This window comes from Rousettus aegyptiacus, unplaced genomic scaffold (assembly GCF_014176215.1).
Source record: "Rousettus aegyptiacus isolate mRouAeg1 unplaced genomic scaffold, mRouAeg1.p scaffold_m13_p_12, whole genome shotgun sequence".
NCBI classification, from domain to species: domain Eukaryota; kingdom Metazoa; phylum Chordata; class Mammalia; order Chiroptera; family Pteropodidae; genus Rousettus; species Rousettus aegyptiacus.
Genome location: NW_023416287.1, coordinates 40,140,398 through 40,159,978, shown reverse-complemented (window position 1 = coordinate 40,159,978; position 19,581 = coordinate 40,140,398). Strand labels below are relative to the sequence as shown.

At 47.2% G+C, this 19,581-nt stretch overlaps 1 protein-coding gene across 7 annotated transcripts in view; it reads right to left on the bottom strand.

Moving 5' to 3' along the window:
- The window catches only part of CHCHD6 (coiled-coil-helix-coiled-coil-helix domain containing 6), a 232,545-nt gene that overhangs the window by 61,446 nt on the left and 151,518 nt on the right, over window positions 1-19,581 (bottom strand). Inside the window, exon 8 of one of the 7 annotated variants that reach the window (XR_001598931.2) lies at window positions 1,330-1,502. The exons of the other annotated variants lie outside the window; for them this stretch is intronic. The gene's annotated coding sequence lies outside the window, so the exon portion shown is untranslated. The remainder of the gene's footprint in view (window positions 1-1,329; window positions 1,503-19,581) is intronic. 7 annotated transcript variants of the gene reach the window in all.

Below are 19,581 nucleotides of genomic sequence, written 5' to 3'. Positions count from 1 at the left end.
ACTAGGATCTTCCAGAAAACAAGGACCATGCCCACAACAGACAGGCAAGAAGAATTTGTGGAGTGGAACTCTTTAAAGGATGTGGTCACAGGAGTGCATACAGGTAAAGCAGAGCATTTCCAAGCCGTAACTATGTCAATCTAACAAAAAGTTTGCCAAGGAGGCCAGCCAGCTTCCAGAGCACACTCAGAAATCTCTTCTTTCCTTTGAAGAACCAGGGTTCAGTTGGCTGTTATCAGTCTCCAATACCTCTGTTCCTCCATCTCGTAACTTCACTGGAAGCCTGGGATGTTCTCCCTCGGCACTCGGCCTTCCTCAAGCGGTATAGGCTCTGCTCCCCAAGGTTCCCAGGTTCCTTCTGTTTCTCTAATCCTTTTTGGCTCAGAACAGTTTCTCTCATTTCTTCTTCAGACTTCTGAGAGAGAAATCTGTCAGCAAGTGAAGTTAGGAGCTCTGCTTTTAGCTGGCAGATGTAGGCCCCATCATGGTTAGACTCGGCCTCTCTCCATCTCTGTGATCTGTGATAGCATCTTGAAGAGAATCTTATCTTAAGCAAAGTAGCTGTATCCACTAGGAATAAGTAGTTCTAGAATCCACCAGGAGAGGAAGTACACTAGCTTCTTTATGGAGCACTGGATGGGTTACAATATGATTGGCTGTGATCAGTGGTAGTGACCACATGACGAATAGGTTAACATCCTGGAGGAGGCAGGTCGGAATCCTCTATCCAGTGGTTAGCCAGTGTAGCAGACAGCTGTTACTTCTGCCACCCAGTCTCTACTACTCACTCTCTTTTCTCTGAGTCACTGTAGCCTCCCTGACTCAGTCAGCGACTTCAGGTCTTTCTTGGTGACCGAGGTTAAGTCAGGAAGTGTGTCTCTCTGCCTGGCAACAGGGATGAGTGTGGGAAAGCCACACAGGCTCTTATTCCAGACAATCAGTTTCAAGCATCATCATCAGGGTATATTTCTTTCCACTCTGGGGAAAGTGGACTCGCCTGCAGCTTCCACGGGCTACTTTGTAGAATCTGAGAATGAAGGCCACCCTGTGAAGTGGAGCTGAGTGGGGGTCTCTCATGAACAGAGTCAAAAAACACCTAAAGCCAGATCTATATCTTGGGATTTTTGATTGTGTGAGCCAATGTCTCTCTCCCCTTCCCCCTTTTCTCTTTTTTAAATATAGGCATTTGGATTATGCTTTTTGTCACTTGAAACCAAGAGTCCTCGTTGATGTGGCCTCTTTCTATAAAAGAGACTACATAAGAAAATGACCCTCCTGCAAAAGAGTGAGCAACTGCAGGAGCCTAGGGAGAAGCTATAAGGTGCTTACCCTGTGTCAGGGATGATGGAGGGCGAGCCCCCACCACACGGCATGCTGCACAGGGTCAGGCCGCGGCAAAGGGCTGGACCTGAGAGTGTACTCATTCTTCCACAGCTTCAGAGTCTGCCCGCTGGATAGTCACTTCAGGGTACAAATGTGAACTCCAGACTGAGCCAGTATACCTGAGGGGCACCACGGTATGAAGTATGTCAGAGAGCTGAGAATGACACAACACCCATAAACCCCAAGTTGTCTCCTGGGTCCATGGCAACACTACAAGGAGTGATGCTCCCAGGGCTCAGGATGCTGTCCATGAAAAAACACCGGCAGGGACGAGGGATGAGAGGCTACTCTAACTTCCAAAGGATGGTTATTCTCACTATGAAAGTATCTTCCAATCACCAAAGGGACTGCTTCTGAGGGACCTTATCCCAAGTGGCTGGACCAGCCCTGGTGACCACGGCAGGATCACCATCTCAGTGAGATGGGTCTCCTCTTCCTGTGGGTGGGAGCTCCAGAGCTCAGAGGTGCCACTGTCACAGCACACGTGCATGGGTCCTGCACCTCTGCCAAGGACTGCTGTAGGTTTCAAGACAGGCCTTTCTGTTCTCAGCTTTTTAAGAGGAGCATGGATGTGCACATGGGCTATAGCTAATACATGGAGACTTTGGTGCTCATAATTACACACATACATCAACTGAAAACTTGAAAAATACCATGTGGTTAAAGTACCATCCCTATCCTCAAGCACCTGATACTCTAGCAGGGGAGACATGCTGCACAGGAGAGAACCCTAAACACGAGTTAGAGGATGATAAGTTCCAGAAGTACCAAAAAGGCGTACAAATGGGCCAGTGCAGAAGGTAGCGCCATGGGGGTGGGGTGGTGCTGAGAAAGCAGTGGAGGAGGCCATACTCCAATGCCCACACAGCAAAGCAACCTACGCTCCCTTGGGGCTTAAGCCACTGGCTCTGGAGTGGGAAGGGCCCTGGATAACACTCTCAGTCTGCCACTTGCTGCCTATGTGACCACGTGCAACTACACAGGCTCTCTGCTATATGTGCCTCATCTGCAAGTAGAGATGGTGATGCTCCCTACTTCACTCACTATGGGTGGGGCAGAGAGGATTAAACTGGGAATGCATGCCCAGCACACTTTGGGTGCTCATAATTAAGTGATTACATCTGTTCATAGGTGGCTTTCCAGTTGAGGAGCAATGACAATCCCAGAGGGATAAGCCAACAGCAAAACAAACCAAACTCCAACATGGTTTAAAGCTTCCCTTCTGCTGGAGAATAGAAAGTCCCTCATTCTGACTTCTGAAAGGCAGTTTGAGAGGAACATGAGCTGGGCTGGCAGCTGGGAGGCTGGGAGTAACCTCAAGCTGGGCCCCACAGACCTGAGGATTCCCACTCATAACTGACAGAGCCTGTGGCAACCCTAGTAAAGGCGGCCACTGCAAGACTGACGAGACAGAACTCGAGAGAAAGTCTTTGGAGGGTGTGCTTCCCATGTCACATGAGGCCCTGTAGCGTAGATTTTTGTGCTCTCTATCCCACAGACAAGAAGACTAAGGATTGTGGAGGTAGAAACTCATCCAAGGCCACAATCCTACCCCATAGAAACATCAGGACAGTCCACTCAGGGAGCCTTCTGTGCTGGAATGTCTAAGCTGAGCCTAAGACATTGGTCAGCTGGGGGAAGGGAAGGGAGGCCATTTCAGGCAGAGCAGATGGCATGTCAAAGGCCCTAGGGGGATAGGATGAAAGGTCAGAATGGCCATAGGTTTTGAATACCGACCCCAACAGAGATGCCTAGGAACATCATCATTTCACAGATGAGAAAACAGTCTTAGAAAGTGTCCAAAGTCATAGAGCCACTGAGTGGTAGAGACAAGATTTAACCCAGCTCTGTCTGACTCTGCAAACGATCAACTGCCCACACTTTCTCCATTAGACAGCAGACTGAAACATCCTGCAGTAAAAGGCCAGTAAAGAATATGACCAGGACCAAATCAGGTGAAAACGCAGGCTGCTCTGGTAATGGTGATGCCCTAGCTAAAAGAGGACACCCTGTCTCTGGCACGTTAACCCGCAGCAGCACCACTGTATTCATCCACGAAGATAAGAGTATTTCAGACTTGCTATCTGCTGATACCATAACATTCTTGTGAAGAGTTCCCCTGGTCATTATGCTTAGAGATACACATGAATTAATGATTCTCGAAGCACTGCCAGACTCTCCTTGCTGAACAGAGATGACAGCCCTGCTGAATAGCATAGCAGCGGGACTCTGGTGAATGTGAGCGCCACTCTCCCTCCCATGAGATGCTCTGCTTTCCTGGCCCTCCTTTGGCTCCCATCCCACTCTCCAGCACCAGGTCTGTGCGGGGGGCCTGTGCTGACCAAACTTCCGGTGAAGTAACGATCTTAAATGGTAGCCCGGGCCACAGTAGCAGGAAGGTGCTTGTTCAGATCATGGCTGGGCTGATGGGAAAATTTATCTACCTGATGGATATTATGAAAGTGAGAGACCCAAGAGTTTCTTACTAGAAAAAGAGTTTCACATGGTGGAGAGGACCCACCAGGGAGAGAGTCACCCATGACCCTCACCGACTGTCTCCCTTTCTAAGGTCTGCCATTCTTCTCTGTGCCATAAACTGGCTAGATTAGAACCATCACCTACTAACTGACTCATGTTCCCTATTAGGCTCAACTGGCTCACCCGCTGCTTCAGAAACAGTGGGTTAAGGAAACAGGTTTTGTACCAAATCGCCCCGAACCCCTCACTCTAGCTAATATGAGATGAGCTGGGCCAATCAGCTTTCTTTCGGGAGAGTAAACAGAAGCAAGTAATGGAAAGGAAGTCATTAGGGTGGTCAGAGTCAAAGCAAACCAAAGCCATGGGAGAGACTCTGAGAGATGGGAGGAAACAGAACGGGGTTGTGGAGCTGTCAGGAGGAAGGGACCACAGCCCTGCACAGAGGGACGCATCCACCAGAGCAGCCTAGGGCCCTACCAACTTCCTGGTTCTAGCTGTGGACAGCCTTATGGCAAACTGCTGTTTTCTTAAGAAAATCTAACCAATCTAACTAAAACTCTTTTCAACAAAGTCCCAAATAGCAGAGGAGAGAGAGCATATGCTCTCTAGGTCTAGGGGATAAAGCCTGAAGTGGCCATTGGCAAGGAGATACAAAACTGCTTAGAAATCACCTATTTTATCATAAAAAGTAACTTGAATTTTCGATGCTATTCCATATCAGTGTTAGCTTTAATATAAAAATAGCATTTCTTCCTCTGAAGCTTCATGTAAAACTGATGTTCCAGGAAGATGTGTCTTTTCTAGTCTGTAGTCTCATTCCCCACACCCTGGCACGTGAGTGGGCAGCCGCGTGGGACACACACCCCGGGGAGGGACAAGCCGATCTCCAGCGGCCCTCCTGGCTCTAACCTATACACTGTGAACCAGAAAGCTCATTAATGTACAAATGCTGGCTCTCAGGGACCCCAGAGGCAAGCGATCCCATCTTCAGTGTGGGCAGTAACACAGCCACATGCAACTGCACCTGGCAGTTCCTTCAGAAGGCTGTCACTCATTCATCACCTACATAAGGTTGGACGCCATTGGCCACAGGCAGTAATGGGAGTGGGGTTGTAAAATATAGCAAAGGAACAAGTTTGGGGCCAACTGGAGTCACAGCCTCCTGCCACCAAGCTCTGCTTCAGTGCCTAACAAGAACTACAAAAGAACACACTCAAGATCTGGGGACTTTTGGAAAACCCTTTGCTCTCCAAACAATGAGTGGTTTGTCCTACTGATGACAGGGGGCTTCTTACCTACACCTTCTGCTGGCCTAGGTCACATTTCCACTCCAGTATCTTGTGAACTGGACTTCAGTGTACACAGAAGCTCCTGCCCTGCTGCCAACAGCAAAGGACAACAGACGTGGATGATGACGTGATGAAATGCGCCCACCAGCAGCAGCCATTCCTATCTGTCATTCCCAGTACCCAGCCCAGAAGGAAGCTCTCCCTTCTAAACAGCTCTCACAGGAATCCTTCCCTCTCACTATGCCCTCTGGCAAGTCAACTCACCTCTCCAGGTTCTAGCAAAATGAGGCAATTAGATCACATTGATTGGAAGGTTCTTTCCAGCTTGAAGAATCTATGATTTTAGCTATGCAGTCATTAACAAGAATGAGAAAGGTTTATATATGCCAACAGAGAAAGAACTTTAACATATTATTAAAGCGAAAAAAAAAGCAAGTTGTAGAACAATATACTATGATTCCACTTGGGTAAAATATATGCTTGAATATGCATTAAAATTTTTTTGAAAAGATATACGAGAAGGTGTTAACAGTGGCTACTCTCTGGCAAGTGGGATAAGGGGTTGGCAGAAAAGTAGTGTTCAATTTTACATTGTCTTACATGTTTCATCGTGTGCGCACGTCTTTTAAAATTAAATAACGAAAGGAGCACCTATTGTTCCACGTGTCTCAGTATTGCCTTCAGGTCCCGGTTCATGCTGGAATAGTAGCTCCGGTGTCTCTCCTGTCTGGCTGTGCCGCCCTACCATATGCATTGTGCGAAATAGCAAACAAAACCCCTTGATAGTCACTGTCTACAAGATCCTCTCAGGTTCAGCCTCCCAAATACCCACTGGCTCCTTCTGGGCAGGACCCCGGGTAGGACCTGGGGCAGTGCATTCACAGCTTCCTCAGCAGCAGTGGTGGTGAGCCTAGAGCAGGGCCATTGTGAGCCAGCTGCCTCCTCCTTGCCAGTCACTGTCTCCTCTGTATGTGTAGGCACCAGGATATACAGTGCACATCTTCCTCCCCCAAAGTTGGTCACTTTTCCCATTGCTTTAAGGTAACTGTTTTGGGATTGGCATCCCTCTAGGCCTAGAAGTACTGCTGTACAGGATGCCCAGGATAGTCCCTGCTTGTTCCCTTTGCTGAAATGGAGTTGGGTGGGCCCTCAGCCCCCAACAAGCTGTGCTTTAAACCACCTCCCCTCAGTAGATCTGATTGTCTACTCCTAGTCAGATCTCCCCTGCTGGCTCTTGAGGGTCCTTCCCTGGGCAGCATTCCCAATGGACTTGACCCCGCCCATCTGAAGTTGTGCTATCATTGCACTGACAGCATCTTATTTTTTGGGCTCACGAGATCAATAGCCATTATAGCAACTCCTAAGCAATAAATGGGAACTATTAGGCATGCTCAATATCTGCCCTAAACCTCATTCAAGGTAGACAAGAGCACTGGAAGCAACATCATCAGTTCTCACAGGGCTAGACAAGGTGGAGAATATGAATGAGCAACTCAGGGTGACAAGACATCTCAGTGATGGAGAGCAGAGAGAAAAACTCCCTTTACCTAGGAATCCAAATGATTCTGAACTGCTCGATTCAAAGCTTAGAGATCACTCAATTAAAAAACAAATCAGCTGAAGATACTTTCAGGCAATAAGAGCTATTTGAAAAAAGGGAAATCTCTCCCACACAGCAGTACTTTCACACAAGGCAGACAAAATGGAAGACAGAAGTGTCAGGGCAAGGAATGGACACTGCATGACATTGGAGGAACAGGGAGGGCTCCTTTTTGGGCCTCAGATCTGAGAGAAACAGACTACAATGTCTTCCGAGGATGGTGGTGACCAGATCATGAGGTTTCTAGACCTCTCACCTCATATGAAAATGAGAATAAGAGGCTGGAGTTTGGAGGAGTGTGAAGGCCACCTTTATTCTCTTAAAGTCTGCAGGTGGACAGGGACAGACCTGTGCCTCCAGGCAGCAGACCCAGGGCTATTTAGAATTTCCAAGGACGCGAAGCATAAAGTTCAAATGATGAGAGCTCTAGAGTAAAGAAATGAGCTATATTCTGAAGTTGTGAGAACCCTACGGTGAGAAAGATCAAGGTCAGGGGCTGTTTGTTGGGGATGCTGTAGCAGAATGTTCTGGACAGTCAGAGGCTGGGCTGTATGACTCCTATGGATCAGAATCTCAGCTTGGCTATGACATTTTCATGGTGTTTGTATAGGTTTAGCAGTCTCTTTGGGACATTGCACCTCAACTGAAGAATGGACAACTCACCATGACAGAGACTTCCAGGCCTGTGCACAACCAACCCAGTGGTGGAGCTGAGCTCACCCACCCTGGCACGGAGAAGGGAGGAGCTATGATGGCAGTAGAGAAGGTCCCTTCGTGGCTGGCTCTGAGCAGAGGCTGTTTGCCTACATGAGAAAAGCAAGCAACCATGCAAGCTGCAAGACATAATAGCTGACACCAATCTGCACCTAAACCCCACGCAGCGTCTAAGCCACAGGATGTTTCTCCGGCGTGCTCTGGCACAGCTACAAGCACAGATACGTCCCCATGCCCAAGGGCTTCACTTTCTTTGCCGCCGGATATATGGCCACCCTAACAATTCTGAGTGGTGGGACTAAAGCTTTAATGGATGCTCTGGAAGAAGGTTGGCTCTAACTCATGTCCCCAAGCATTCTGTCTCTTCCCATACACACATTAGTGCAGGACAGGAGCCCTCCTCGTCCACCAAGAAATTCAAGGCCTTCCATGGCCCTAACTCCCTCCCAGCTCCATCTGCATTTCCACCCAAAATAAGACAAGCTCTTCATGTGGAAAGGTCATAGCCCTGGGGTGGGTTAGGGATAGAGAAAAAGGCTAGCTCACAGCCACTACTCAGAAATACATCTGGAAAAATCAAGACACTGAGGAAGCTGCAACTTCTCAGTTACACGTCATCACAAAAAATCTTATGATATTGATTTAGAAAGGTTCTTACAGAATATCTAGCCGAGTGGCTTTCAGACTTAAAGAGATGTTATTCAAATGGACTCTCCCGCTCAGAAACCAAGCACATTACAGAAATGCAGGGATGCTGCTTTGTGTGAGGTGGAAGAAGCCCTTCCCCCCTACCAGCCTCTTCTCCCCACTCTGCTTCCCCGAGGAGACCTCTAGGAGCCAGTGTAGTAGCTGGGACGTGCAGTCCCTTGCAGCCCCACAGGACAACGGCAGTCAGGGAGGGCAGCCAGAGCTGACTCTGCCCTGCTGCTGGTAAGGGGTAACTGCACACCTGGGATGCTGTCCAGCCTTGAGCCCTTGCTCGGCTATTTATTATTTCTCCAAATTGCTGACAACTCCTGGTCCCCTGCTGGCAGCAGGGCTTCTCTCTGTCATGTAGAAAACCTACCCATTTTCTAAGCAGCTGGCACATGATCCAGGGAAGGCCCAGTAATGAGCTAAGCACCTCTGAGGTTACTGCAAAGTCCCTCCGACTGGCCCTCTCCAAATGGGCTATGCAGGCTGCAGGCAAAACGGCAGCTGTGAGGAGCTTATGGCTTTGACAGAGAGCCTGCCCATGACGTCAGCTTGCCTGCTGAACTGTCAACCTAGGGCTACCAATTCAGCCCCTTTGTTGGTCCCTTCACCCGAGTTATCAGCACACCCACAAACCTTAGAGGGGTCCAGCCGGCCATTCCCTATGAAGTGCTTTCTGTGGACCTAGTTAGAGATTGCAGAGCAGGCACTGGCTGTTCATTGGGGTTGCTGTGGCAACAGGCTTTTTCCAATAAATGATGTTCCTGACACTCATGGAGTCCCTCAGCTCTGGAGAAGCTGCGGGAAGAAGGTGTAGAAAGGGGGAGGGAAAGAATGCAGTGGTGGTGTGCAGGAATACCTTGCTCTAAGTGTCCTGAGGTAGCTCATGAGTGTAGCAACTGTGTGTGCTCACTGCATGGAGAGGCACCTGGGCCAGGGCTGCATGGCTCTGGTGGAGCCATGGTCATGGCCAAAGAACACTGACAAGCATGAGTACAAAGGGGCAACAGGTTCTTGAACCACTAAAGCCCAAAGCATGTCACCGTTTAAGTCCAGATACAGCTATGGGGGCAACCAGTGTCTGGGCCTAGCTGTACCTCGTCTTCTAAAGGTGATAGAGGTAGGGTATGCCAGCCTGCTGCTTCCAGCCCAGCCCCTTCTCACTGACACTCAGCTGGCACAGTGACCTTTCAGGTACCCCAGCCCTGCCCCAAATGACCTCTGGGTGAAGCCTGCAACCCTCAATGCCCTCATAGGCTTAATCCAGGCTCCTCTCCTCTTCTACCCACTAGAGCTGCTTCAGGCTTCTGAGCCTCGACTAGGCTAATTCCTAGACTTTCCTTACAGCTGCCTCTGACACCAACTCCTTCAAGAAGTCTCCATGGACCATCGAAGCCATTCAGTCACTCTGGGCTTTTACTTACTCCACCATGGTGTATACCCCTCAGTGCTAGAATGTGCTAGTTCCCTGTCTTTTGCTTCCTTCCACCAGGCTGCAAGGCCCTTGCAAGTTGTGGAGCCTATGTCTCTTGTCACCACGTGCTGCTACTGAGCATTTCTGGAATCCTGCCATGGAGCAGAGCTAACCACCTTCCCACAGGCACCGTGCTTTGACTTCCCCTTGGCCAGGCACTGCACAGTTACAGGAAGCTGATGTGTCCCCTCCCTTCCCAGAGCAGTAGTCCCAGCTGATCCATGCGGTCACTTCCATGCACATAGGACCTACTCTGACTCAGGTGTTGTGCTCAGGCATCTCCCTGGGGCAAAAGCACAGCCCCGGCACAAGGCAGATGGAGGAAGCACAACTCCTGCCTGGGATGCACATGAAAAGCAGATCTGTTTCTGTCTCTATTATCCCTTTAAGTGTACTCAGGAGAGGAGGGTGGTCCCCTGTGCCTGGCCCAAAATATAGACATCCCACTGACTTTCCTGCTAACTTTCAGCACACCATCGCTCTTTGGTACCTGAAATGTCCAGGCACATGCAGTTTCCCAGTCTTTCTACTTCTCTCCAGCCCTACCTAGTGGTCTTGATCCCTCTACAACAGAGGCGCATAGAAGGAGCAGAACTTAAGGGGGTGCTGAGCATGGGGTTCTGAGCCTACCTCCCAACTCCCAATACACACCTCTGCCAGGCCTTACTCCTCTGTCTCTGGCCCCTGAGAGTTTTGGTGAGCTCTCCCAGCACTGCCTGATTGGAAGGGCTGCATCTTCAACTCAGCCCCTAGGAGGCTTGAGGCTCGCCCTCCTCTCTCTGCTGGGCTCTGCCCCCTCCATGGGACCCATGGCCACCAGGAAGACCTATCTCATATTGGAGACACTGCTCCTCAGAACCCAGCAAGCAGTGGGGTAGGGCATGGTATAGAAATTTCTCTGATTAATGTCAGCAATATTAACTGGAATGCAGCCATTGGCACAGTATCTGGTACAAAAGAGTAACTCAATATCTGCTGAATGAGGAATGGTTAAATCGATCGATACAATTAGGTACAACAGAAGGGGAATTCTTAATTGGGCCTTAGCTCCAATGTTGGATAACAGTATGTTTCAAGGGGCTCTTGATCAGTTAGGACTAGACTCAGCTACAGATGACAAAAAGCCTACAGTAAACTCTATGGAAGGCCTTTCCCTGTCATAAAAGAAGCCAGAGGCAGGCTGACCCTGTGTGGTGATGACCCCACAGTCTGGAGGGGCTCCAGGTCCATTAACCTGTCTGCTTTAATATCCTGTGTTGTCTCTGTCATCAGGGTCACTTTTCTTTGAGGAAAGGGTGCTGAAACTCTACTGGGTCCACACTTCAGTTATCCAGAGAGAGGCAGGAGGGGAGGACTCCAGCTGAAGGAAGCCTCTTCCATGGCTATACATATCCCTCGCTCAACTGTGTGGGGCTAGAATGAGGTCCCGAAGCCAACCTCAGCTGCAGAGAGGCTAGGCAGTGGATGTTAAAAGGAGTCTTTGCCACCCCAAATAAAACCCGAGTTCTAACATCAGAGAAGAAAGTAAAAATAAATATTGAGTAGGCATCTAGCAGTTTCTGACCAGGCTCATGCTGTTCTGTGTTCTATGCTCATGATTCCCATTTAGCTCCAAGGCTGCCCTGGCTGACTGGACATCATAGACTTACTGTGGCTAGTGTCCTGATGCACAGTGTTTCCAGGAGGGCCCTGGCAAGCCAGGGCCATGTGACATCACCAGTGTTTTGGTCAGAAACTGGAGTCATTTGCAATCCAGAACACAGGGCCACTGGGAATGAGAGGCCTAGTGTTACAAAGGTGGAGTTTCAGGCTGTAATCCATTCCTGGGACACTGGGCAACTCTCTAGCCTTTTCTGGAAGCCATTTTCTTGGGCTTTCATATAAGGGACCATAGGAGTAAGTTTAGTGACATAGAGTGTCTTGTATGGAAACCAACTTAGGTCTTCCGACAATGAGACATCGCTAGAATATCCACAGTGACTCATAGAAATAATGGCACTCCATTCACGAAGCCATGAAATCCTTGAATGAAAAAATGATGATGATAACAATGAAAGTTACTATTTATAGGCACTTACTATGTGTTGGGTTGTTAATCCTTATGATGATGCTATGAGATAGGACTTGTTAACAGCCCCTTGCTATAGACTGAAGAATAAATGATGCTCAGAAGGGTAAACAGCTTGCCTGAGGAGCACTGCTGGATGCTATTCTAAAACATCTAGAACAGCTGCATCTGGCTGATTCTCACATGGACGTTTTTCTGTTTTACCATGCTGGTTCATAGCATAAAGACCAGGAATGAGTATAAAACGCAAACCCAAAGTAGATCCAGACTCCAGACAGAGGGTTTTCAACAAACATTGGGGAGAATAAATCTTCCTCATGCTATAAAGAAAAAGAAGAATTCCTAGACCAGTTCTAGTTGATAACCTATTAGGCCAAAGAGCAACCAATGGAAGTCCAAAGGAAATGGCAGCATTGGTGAGAGGAGGGGCTGTGGGGCTGGGAAGGAATCAGTGGCTTCCAACGTGGATGGGAGCACGCAGGATTAGTGCCCATTGGAGGGAGGCTGCATCCCAATGACAGGGTGCTGTCCTGGAAAGAAGGGGTGAGAACAGGCCGGCAGCAGGAAAAGAGACAGGAGAAATGGCCAGAATGCGAGTGGTCCAGGGAAAGGGGCAGGTGAAAGGGGGTCTCACGTACCACCAAGCTCACCTGGAGATATAGGAGGGGACTCAGCCCGTAATAGCTCAGGCCCTTGTGGGGAAGCTGTCTGACTTGGGAGCAAACTGCAGCCCATAGTCCAGTCTAAAAGAGCTTTCTCATGGTTACCTCTGAGTAAGGGTCCCCAAGACCTTTTGGGGAATCCACAGGATCCTCCTTTGGAAACTATGTATCTGTTAGGTGGATGTTCCTCGTGTGCTTCAACCAAGCAACAGAGCACAACAGACTAAATGCAGAGCCAGATATGAGAATCCAGCTGTCTTCCTATTAAATCAGACATTAGGGATTGGCAAAATGTTAAAACAATGCCACTCTCCTCATTGTTTTTTCTTTTGAAAAATAATTTTTTTTTCATTAAAAATGTTATGTATATTAACATATGATAGTTTTATTACTGTCATTTTAAAATGCATAAAATAAACTATTTTTAAATGTTTTAATTTTTAATATGGTCAATATTGATAGTTATCACCCAGATAAGCAAAAGCTCTTTGGGGTCCTCAATAATTTTTATGAGTGTAAATAGGTCCCAAACCAAATGGTTTGAGAACCATTGTCTGGGTATTCTTGAACTACCCTCTGAGGCATGTGGGCTGGCTCTCTATTCTGAGCACACCCAGAAACTCGGCTCCTGGAGACATTCAGGGCAGCAAGAGTAGAGAGGGAAAAAATAAGAGTGGAGGGCACACCCTTGCCATGGATTCTCAGTTAATACTTCAAGGACATGCTGGGACTCTGATGGCCCAGCATCCACTTCCATCTTGATTCCACCTTGAACTCTATACTAGAATCACCTATTCCCACTGGATGTGGTCTGGGGCACTTTAATCAGGGACCTGCATGATCCGGACAAGGCCACTGATGACCTCTCCCTGGACTGGGAAAGTCAAGCAGTTGGAGAACAGCAAGCATCCCATCTCCACTGTTGCCTCCCTGCCTCATGGCTACTTCCTGCTTTGGGGCCACCGTGGACCTCCAACATGTCCTAGTCTTACTCACCACCTTCCTGCCCCTCCTGGGAGTCCAGAGAGTCTTTCAGCAAACTCCTTCATATTACGTTAGCCAATCCACCCAGCTGCTGCAACCACTAGCCCTGCCTGTTCCACTCTCATGGCTTTTGCTTGTCTTCTGCTCCCCTTCCCCCATGCTCACCCTCAAACAGACCATACTGCCTCATGCCTCCACTCCTGTGTCCCCCCGGGCTTGATATACTGACTCCTCTGCCTCAGCCCCACCTTCTAGCCAGCGCTAACACATGCCTCCAGATTAGACTCAAATACCATCTTCTCTCGTGAGGAGGAAGAAGCCCCTTTGTCACATGTGCCCCTCCTGGGTTCCTGTCATACCCTCCACCTCACCTCATGTCACCTGTAAAACTCATTGCTCCTGAGAGGAGCCCGGATGGAGTCTTCTCAATACCCTTCCTTCAACACAGGTGTTCAATAAATGTTCATTTCTACATGCCTGACTCACTGAATCTTCTAGGCAAGCTCAGATGCCACCTCTTTCAGGAAGGGTTTCAGACATGGCTTCCCCTGAGCTACTCGACCTCCTACTGACCATGGCTGCTCTCGTCATATGCCATAATGAGCATCTGTTAATCTCCTCCCTACAGGCGATGGACTGGAGGGCAGGGCTTGGGTCTTGTTGATCGCTGCCCACCAGCCCCACCTTTCCCCAACACCTGGCCCTGTGCGTGGCACCACAAGGCTGCTGAGTGCAGGCATTTTGTAGAGTCCTCCTGGCCCCCTGAGCCCCAGGGCTGGTCAGTACGGACACTGCAGCTTTTGGACCTTGTGCAAGGGCATGTAAGGTAAAACACAGTTCCTAAGAGAGGAGAAAAACAGCATCTGCTTGGAAGTAGTTGGGAGTGTCGGGAGGCAAACAGGACCACACACACCTTTCCTGTGCCCCTGAAGGACCGAGCTACACAGGAGCAAGTTGCTAAGCCCAGGATCATCCAGCCCAACTGTCCATGCAGCAAAGGCACAGGCCTGATGTGCTTAATCATTTGCGGATGACCAGTGATGATCCATACGAGGATTAGCCAAGGATGCTCATTTCACTTCCAGAAAAACTACTAGAGGGTGCTTAAAGGCAGACTCTGGAAAAGGAAAAATATCCTAGCAGTACCAAAGCATAATACAACATGTGTACAACACTGGATGGGGGTGGGACATTCTCCCTATTTTTGAACACGAGCATAGAACCTAACAGCTCTCTCCAAAAGATGACCCATAAGTCCACTTGTCTGAGAGTTCATCATGACAGTGTGAGTGGCCTTTTTATAAGAGGCAGGGCTCACGTGCTTCTACTCAGGCACATAGCTTTGTTTATTTCTACCCAAGTTTGTTGGTAAAGGAGCTTCTATTTTTAAACCCGAATGGACCTTGGTAATGGTGTTTCAATTCAGGCATTTCGCAAATACATTTAAACAGTATTCATAGAATAAGCTTTTAAAAATGAATCAATACAATTGGGAAGCCTCTCTGATCCTTAATTTTTATTACTCACATCTGAGATCTTGCCTACTTCCTAGCATTATACTTAGAATGTTTCTCTTCACTTTCGCGCATTTTCTCCTCTTGGGTTTTCAGTCCCAGGACTTCATGTCCTGGCAGTGTGGACCCTTCTACTCCTTATTCTTGCAATTCTCTTTCCACATCTCCTGCTGACATCAGCCCTCCTAGGTTCTGACTCTCTCCAGTGCTCCTTCTCCTCAGTTAGGGGCAGCCAAAGAGAATGACAGTGGCAAGGCAACAGAGGACATGCAAATTCCCATCCGTTTTATGTTTGAGTCGTGGCCAGTTACTTACCCTTCCACCCCTCAAAAAGAGAAAATCTCTTTCTGTGCTGAGGCTATCGCCAACAAATGAAGTGTTGCTGGGACTTAGACAGAATATCTGTTCTTTTGATATATGCTGCCTTCCTGAAATTTCACAACTTATATTACTATCTGAAATAGTTCATGTCTTTTATTGTAAATGATTACAGTTTGAATAATTTTTATGCAAAATATTTTTCAAAGTGTGATTCAATTGATTTTGCAACATGTGTTTTAAAATTAATTTCCACTGAGGTTCTGGATTCATCAAAGAAGTCCAAACCATGTGCAGATCCTAGGGGTCTTTGTGTAAAGAGGCTATCGGTTCTCTCTGCCAAGAGGCGGAGGAGGCTGGAGGAAGCATGAAGAATGAGGAAGTGGGGCTAAGATAGGATTCAAGGGATGGAGAGGGAAATCCCAGTATTCCCAGTATCTGAAGGTCACAACTCTGATCAAAGAACCATTTGTCGAAGGAGCTGGTAGTCTCCATATCTTGAAACAAAGTGTTTGAAACTCAAGACTGCACAAGGAAGCACCCACTTTGACTAGAATTAGAAGGACCAACTAACTGGCCATGCACACTCCTGGTTGCCTAACCTCCAGGACTCTCTACTCAGAGCATCACTCTGAGAGCTGGGCCTGGGAATATGTCTCGGCATTGACTTTCCATGTACCTGCCCCATGATGCCAGGCATATAAAGTAACTGACCTCAAAGTCAGTGGTGCTCACCAATCAACTCCTCTAGCTAACAAACTCAACCTGGAGGAAAGTCAGGAAATGCAGACATACAGCCCAACTATAACTGAATATGCCCCATGGGCACGAAGGGCTGGATTCATGCTCCTTAAAGAAAACTGACTTCTGAAAAATCTGATTTTTTATTTCAAAATTTGGAAATACAGCGGGACACCAAAATTTCATCCTTTATTAAGTCTCCTGGATGTTCGATATTTTGTTGTCTGAGACTTTCTTTTAAGAAGATAAACAAAGGAGGTAAGACGGTTGAAAAAAAAAGGGAAGAGAAAAACTGCCAGACCAAACCTTTTCAACATCCACATCTGCACCCACCTCTTTCATGAACCCCCCTTGTTACCCAAAATGATCTGAAACAAGTTCAATTCCTATTGTCAATTCTCAATGAAAATATCAAACTTACTTTTGTTTCTCCTGTCCTTCACACAGATGAATTTTCTTCATGGTTTGTCAGCTGCTAGAGATTCTAATTTCTAATTTTAGAACAGTTTCAAAATGTTTGTGGATAGCTGCTTTTGTAGGGATAATATAGCTCATTGTATATGTGGCATATAAATTATTACCTAAGTTAAAAATAATTGCCTCCTTTACTGAAAAAATTAACTCAATTCAATATTAAGTACATAAAAGGCTATTTCTAAATGTTTACTAAAAGTTGTAAGAGACTCTTTGGGGAAAGATTTAATTTTTTTATAGGATGCTACCTAATCTGTAGGAGAGGGAATTTGCCTATTAAGAGCACCTATGGTATTCCAGGACCAAAGTACTTTTATATAGTTCACGCTATTCCACAGACAAAGAGCCTGAGGCTTGGAGCTGCCAAGTGAGTGAGCTAGGACTCAAATCCAGTTGTGTCTAGCCCAGACTTGCTTTTCTCCATCAAAAATTGATTTTGAAAACTTGATACAAAGTAAAGTAACAGATGCAAATAAGCATTTCGATTCTTCTAAAAAATGAATACCTAGATGAGCTAAGACGTGAACTCCATCAATGAGAGAAAAAATAAATCTGTAACCATCAGTGTATATTTGCTCTCCAAGCTGTGCAAATGCAAACAGGAAATGTCACAAGTATTGAGGAAATCTACACAGGTTTTAACATAAGCCTAATGTTTGGGGGCTTCAAACAGGTATTTTTTAAAAGGTTCTATTTTCATAACTGTAAATAGAGCCCAACATATGTAGAGATAGCAAATAAGCAATATATCATAAATAAAAAAGGCCTGGAGTTAGAAATCCACAGCCCAAAGGTGCTGCTGGGCTGGGTGACATTCTCTAATGTGTTCAAAGAAGAAAGGAGCCAAGAGCACGAGGACAATGGATGACAGCCATGGCTAGGCACACTGGCCTGAAAGAGTCTGAGAGCAACTTAGAGGATCAACAATAAAGAAAATAAATAAATGAATTAAAAAAATTTTAAAACCTCATCTGTCCCTGAGCAGCACACACCAATGCAGTACATCCAGGAGCCTTTGCAAGTCAGAGACCCATCTGTATAAGGAACGGGAACACCTCCTAGGAGACAGTGGCCAGTATGCTTAGATCCAGTCCCGGCTCTTCCAGAAACTCTAGGCATGTGATGTTGCCTTAGAAAGTTTCAACTGTTCTTATAGAAAATGGAAGGAACGCCACTTGTTTATAGACTGCCATATGGAGAAAAGAAGACAATTTCTTATGTGTCTTCTACAGGGCCTGTCAATAGTAGGTGTTAAATTGCAGCTATCATGATAATTACTATTATCAACAATTATTTTGTTGAAGAAATTAAGTTCTAAGTACTGAAACAATGAATTAAAGAGTGGGGGTACGTCAGAGTTCATGATGGAAGGACCTCTGTAGTGCACAGCCAAGACTTCCTGTTAGCTCCACAACTAGAATCCCCACAGCACTTCACTCTTGACAAAGCACTTCTGCAGCATGTTGTCAGGATTTCATCCTGACAACAGCTCTGTGTGGCAGGCATCTCCACGCTTGAACTTAGAGCTCAGAGAGGCCAAAAGGGTGGGCTGGGAGCCTAACTAAAGGTAAGGTGGGTACCTAGGAATGTGAGAGGCAGGAGAAACACCAAACATGAAGTACTTCAGAATCCCCCCAATGGCTCCTTATGCCATTCAAGATTAAAGTCCCAACTCTTAAGTCAGACTCAGGACCCTTGGGTCTAGCCTTATGTCCACTGCTTCTCTCAGGAATCCCATAGTCAGTCATAATCTAGATGCCACGGCAGCCGCACCTCTCCGCCTCTGCAGGGGGTGTTCCTTGCTCCTGGAATACCTGCCACCAGGTCTCCCCAAGAGCTCTGCAGCCTTCACAACCCACCTCACATACAAATGACCAATAAACTCAGGAACAGACTCTCAGCCTCAACATTAATTCAAAATATGCAAATAGGACATGAGATACATTCTGCCTATCTGGCTGACAAAGATAGAAGGACTGCTATGCAGGCCTTTTCACACGCTGCTGGGGAGTGCGGGAATCGATGGAACCTCTCTGGAGGGCAATTTGGCAACAGGTATCAGCATTTTTAATGAGCATCTCTTGTCAAAAGGAAATAGATAAGTGTAGAGAGATGTATATTAAAGGATTTCTACTACAGCATTGTTTATAATAGTAAAAAACTAGTAACTATCAGTAGAAGAGTGGTTAAACATAGTATAGTACATCCAAAGAATAAGACACTAAGCAGATTTTCAAAAAGTACACTGCTAAGGAAAGATGTTCATAATAGAACATCTAGTCTTATATACATAAAAGTAGTTGAATATATACTGAGGAGGAAGGGGAAAGAGAGAGAGAGTGAAATACATAGATTGTCAGGTGTGAGTTTCTTGTCAAGTGAAGGGTCTCCTACAGGAGGCCTACCTGGATTGCCCCGGGCTATTTGGTGCCTCTGTCCCTGGACTCCTCCCAGGGCACTTTTCAACTTTGTTGTCGCACTATCAGGTTAACTGACATTCTTAGGTTCCCCCATCAGACTCTGAGTGGCAGGCAGGGTCTGAATTTTATTCAACATTGTGATTGCAGCCACCAGCACACAGCATGGCACATAATAAGAGGAAAGGTAGATGGGATAGATAAAAGGAAAAGAAATTCCTAGCTGATCAACACACAACTTTGCCTTAGGTAAGTCCTGGCCAGGCCACTTCTTAGCACTTCCTCAGGTGCCCTGCGCTGCAGGCGAGGCACTTTTGTCAGGAACTGGGGCACTGGCTCTCTGCCTGGTGGCGGATCCACTTCCTAACTCAGGCCAGAAATAGCCAGGCCTCTCGCGCCTCTGTGAGTCCCTAGGGTCCCATCGGTGTGGCCAATTCAGGCAGTGAAGCAGCAGATATATACGCCTAGATGTGCCAGAATCCAAAGGCCTCAGCTGAAGAGCCTCAGTCTGAGGTCTGCTGCTCGTCCAGCAGACTCACACCAGCAGGAGTCGGGCAGGGAGTGGCTGTGAGCAGAGTACAAGGTGGGTAGTCAAACACCTCCTTAACCCAGAACACCTGTCTTCTGAGCTCATAACATTGCCAAATCCTAGCTCTCTGTAAGAGGTTGCTAATTATCCTAGGTACAAAACTTTCCCTTTCAGCAGAGTGGTCCTGAGTGGAGATTGAAAGGGCGGGGCTTTTAAGGAATAGGGTAGGATGGGAGGGCACAG